The sequence below is a fragment of the Cryptomeria japonica genome, chromosome 8, assembly GCF_030272615.1.
Source record: "Cryptomeria japonica chromosome 8, Sugi_1.0, whole genome shotgun sequence".
Lineage (NCBI taxonomy): Eukaryota > Viridiplantae > Streptophyta > Pinopsida > Cupressales > Cupressaceae > Cryptomeria > Cryptomeria japonica.
In genome coordinates this window covers 359,274,278-359,279,279 of record NC_081412.1, presented here as the reverse complement: position 1 = coordinate 359,279,279, position 5,002 = coordinate 359,274,278, and positions in this window count along the sequence as shown.

The following is a 5,002-nucleotide window of genomic DNA, read 5'->3' as shown; positions in this document are numbered from 1 at the left end:
ACCCTAGACCCACGTCCTACCTTGTTTTTGACCGTCGAGCCATCCTAGCCTTTCTTTAAGACATAAGGCTTCTGTAAGACAAGAAATCGCCTCCATCATCCCTTGGAAACTTGGTCGAAAGGCCACTTTGTTGCGAGAAGGCATGAGTCTTGTCGAAAAGAGGCATTTCACTGAGAGAAGGGTCTTCGGCAAGACTGAAAATGCATCCTATCACCATGGAAGGTTAGGCCAAAAAGGGCCATGTCGCCTCACGCTGCGGGATGGTGAGGATAATTCCCACGCCTCTTGCCACCTTATCCCATAGCAACATTTGTCTTGCCCCTACAACTATGTGGGGGAAAGAAAAGAATTGATTTCCTTGTCTTCCTGTCATCCCGCATAGTATGGAACCTAAGCCTGTCAAACACTCAGTCGGTTGTGTTGAATATGGTTGTCGAATAACACACAGTTCAATAAAAGGATGGCAAATAACATGACGTATTATTCGCACAGGATATTAATGTTACTGTAAGACACGGGTCAATAACCCTCGTGTTATATGACTATGCATAACCCTTGTGTTATGCACCTTTCTGAAAGGATTAAAGAAGCAACTTACTCTATTGAATACGATAACATGATGTGTTATCATACTGAAATTTTGGATCTGATATCTGCAAGGGTTGGCATAAAAAATGCCAACAGTAAGCATTCTTCACATGTTTATTCTATGAAATCTCAATGTGCGCATCTAAAAATGGTTAACACTTGCGATATCATACTTTAACATGTTTGCCTTACCTTCTTTTAGGGTTTCACACTTACTAACGTTTCTTCTATGTTATACATTTGATCTCTATCATCTGTTAACATTGTGTCATTCTTCTGCATTCTTTTCCTATTCAATCATGTTTTCTCTAATTTGAATTAGGTATTCTCGATGCCAATCTCAATTGTCATTTCATGATTATGATAAACTTTTAATGCTAATCAGACATCATTTATCATTTTCAATCATTATCAATTTCTATCAATCTTGAATGATTTATCCTTGATCCCTATCAATCATCAACCATCATTTATCATTATCAATCTTTGTCAATTTCCATCAATCTTTGTCAATTAACATTCACCCATGAACATGCATTTCAAAGAATATGGACACTTTAATCAATTGAAACGTAAATATTCAAATACTTGTAAGGGGGATATATGATCCGTGTATAGTAATAGGTCATTCTTAGTAACTTATGTCACACAACTATAATAAATACATACAAACTAGTAATAGGTAAATCTTCGCAACTTATGTCACACAACTACAATAGATACATACTGTGAGGAAAGCTTAGTGCGGAAATCGCTCTCCTAACGTCAATTTAGGGGGGGATTAAGAAAATGTGTCTTTAAATTCAAATCATAAATCATCAAGATGTGCACTAATGAATAAACACACAATTCTAATAGTGAATGGACACCAATTTTATGTGGGAAAACTGTGATGAACCCTTGCTGGTTCAACTCTTCAACTTACTGTAATTTGTAGATCTTCTTGTAATTTTTAATTATTAAGATGGTCTTTCAGAAATAGATAGAAGTTGCAGAGGAGGGTTTCTTTAATTTGCAACACATATTGAATAATACATGAATTTAATCAACTGAAACAATGAATTGGAGAATTTAGAAGCATACCCATAGGTCCTTAGCCAATTTATTGAAAAGAAAGAATAAATCAGCAACTTACAAAGTTATGATTTTTATTCTGGAACAATTCAGATATGCTCTTATTTAAATACTAAGACACCCAAATAGTGGAAGATGGTGCCAATAAATGAGAAAGTTGTGTGTTTGGGAAAAAAAGCCTCCAAACCACAGAAGAATCAACAACAAAACAGTAAATAGGAAAACCCTACAACAAATTTGCCTTGTAAGAAGCCAAATCTGTCCCAATTCAATTCAATTTGACTTCTGAATGAAGCCAACCAAGCTGCAACAATTTGATTGATCTTACACAATATCAAAGCTACTGAATTCTAAAGAATGCACGCTCTCCAAAACAGGTCCAAACCCTAGCCTCCATAGCCAATTGGTCAGAAGAAAATGTCAAATGCTCAATATCAAGAATGAGGTTTAATTTCCATCTTGGCTACCTAAATACCCAAAAGGTGCGATTTTTGGCAATTAGGGATTTAAAAATAATAACTTGCTTTTAGGGCTCCCAACTTAACCCTAAAAGCCACGCCTAGCTTAGGAGATAATAAATCTTCACTTAAATAAATTTAAGTGATGCACTTTATGATTTTATATTAATATTTCATTAAAATATTAATTGCCTATGGAGCCACTAAAAAATTCACATCTCTCTCATTATTGCTCGGAAACTGAATCTGCCAGAAGCTAGGGTCACAGTTCGCCATGCCAATGAAAATAGGACCATGTCTATTTTTAGCAATTTTTCCCTAAAAAATAGGAAATCCTCATAATGTGTCAGAATTTGATGAAACGAAGACCAGAACTGAACTCAACATTGAACTAGAACAAATAGATAGACCACTCCTCAAGATATTGCATTACTGACCCCTTTATCCATACTCTGTTAGCCTACAAGGGTCCAAAAATAAGCTAACTCCTCAATCCCAAGTCCCTGACTAGGATGGGGACATTACAGTCTGCCCTCCCAAAATTTGCTTGTCCTCAAGCAAACTCAATGCTGGATGTTGTAAAATGCTATCACACTCCCAAGTAGCATCCTCTATCGGTAGATCCTTCCATTTAATCAAAAATTCCCTGATGACAATTCTCCACAAATGACGCTCTCTGAACTCTAGGATGGCCTTAGGTACTAGCACTAACTTCCCCTCATCATCTAAGAGTTGCAGAACTGCAGAAGGAACTATATGTTGTCCCAATGCCTTCTTAAGACGTGACACATGGAACACATCAGAGTTTACTTTAGTGGCGAATATTTGCCAATGGCGAATTTTTCACGTCGGCCATGTCGGAAATGGCAAATATTTTGTATCGTTTGGGGGTGGCCATGTTGCCAGAACATTATCAATTTCCGTCATAGTCACAGCCCGATCGCCATATGTTTTATGCAAATAAATGTTTCTATGCAATGATTTCGCCAATACAATATATGGTGGACACACGGTAAATTTAATTGTTTCACCTACACTCTCTGAGGTTGCCTTAATAGATGACCTTAATTTGCCTATAGGCATGTGAAGATTTGTTAGCCAGGGGGACCCAATTCGCCTGACATCTTGCCGATGCGTGTCTCCATTCACCCCAACTTTCGCCAACTATATTGTATTCGGCTATTATTTGGATGACCTATAATCTCCTCGAAAATTACATAAGTCGTATTTGGACGACCTATAATCACCTTGAAAATTACATAAGTCGTGTTATAGTTACGCAGGATTCGCCAAATATTTGTATACCATATAAAATTCCTACGGAATTCGCCATATAAGGATTGGTATAAATACATGCAAAGATCAGATCTATCTCAATATCTCAACACAATCTGGTGGGTTTTGGGCTCTGAATTCTGATCAATAGCGAAGTTTCAGACCAAGGAAAATCATTGTTGTTGAGTCGTTGACTATATTGGCGACTGCTAGTGACCTAAAGCCTAAAGATGAGCGATCATATTTTTGAAGTGGTATATTATACATTATAGCCTATTATTGCTTCTTCAGCAAATTGATATTTTTTTGGCAGCCTTTATTTCATTGGAGATGTTGAATAGGAAGAGGGGTAGGAAACCTGAATATGGGGAAGGCCAGGAGAGGCCAACAAAAAGCAGAACGTTGTCTTTGTACTTTGGCATTGGATGTGAAAATCAGGAAGGTACATCATCACAAGTACAAGTACAAAATTGGCCACCTGCACCGCATGTTGAAGACGACGGCGAACCTGATATCTCAGATCAAGATGATCTTGAAGAACATTATCTGGTAGATACCCAAGTTAGTCGGAATGATATAATCGACTTGGGTGATAATGCCATTGATGATAATGCATGGAAGGGGAAAAGAATAGCCATATCAAAAAGGGTGAACCACAATCAAAAAAGGATCGGGAGTGGGATATGTCAGTGAGGAATTTTCAAATTAATTGGGCATCAAAGTATCCATTCATTGAACCAGTCGAGAATCCAATTGAAGGCAAGCCTCGAATAGAATGTAGGTGTAAGATTTGCACTTGGAAACATAACAAGGAAATTAGGTTGCAGCTAAAATTTGACACCATAGAAAAGCATATGGGTAAAGTTTATGAAAAACAAATGATAGACGTGGTTGAAAAATCAGTGATAAGATGGAAAACAAAGGATGAATGTAAGCATGTGAGGAATGCCGAAGAGTATTATTTTCATGAGAAATTACAAACGAAGCCTGCTGAAGTTAAAGGTTTTATTGAAGCTATTTTTGGAAAAGCAATGTAAATAGAACAACTGGGAAAAGTTGTTCAGTTAAGCGTTGTTTTTCATATTTTGAGCAGAGGGCATGTTGTGACATATTTCCCATCAATTAGTGGTTTATTACACTTTTTGAAAGTTCCTAACTATCCTAATAGACACTGGTGAGTAAACAGTGGATGGGAATGGGCAAGTTGTCTTGCTGAGGTTGAAAAAGAAGATGTACAGGAAAAAATAGGAGAGTCAAACTTCATTGCATTTTCTTTAGACAAAGTTACCGCAGTAGACAATACTTCATGGGTATGCATGCATGTTTATACTGTAGAGAATCATACCCGCCAACCTCATCTACTATCTGTTGCTAAAATGAAGGAGAGTGCGACAATGGAAAATTTATTTCAACTAGTAAAGAGAAGTTTAATTGAATATGGAGGTATGGATGACATGACGGTAGCCAAAAAATTGGTTTGTGTTGGAGCAAATGGAGCTTCAGTAATGCAAGGTCACAGGAACGGACTTTGTACAAAGATTGAAACTTCATTTGCACCGTACATTACTGCAATTCACTGCATGGCTCATAGAATGAATCTAGCTTTT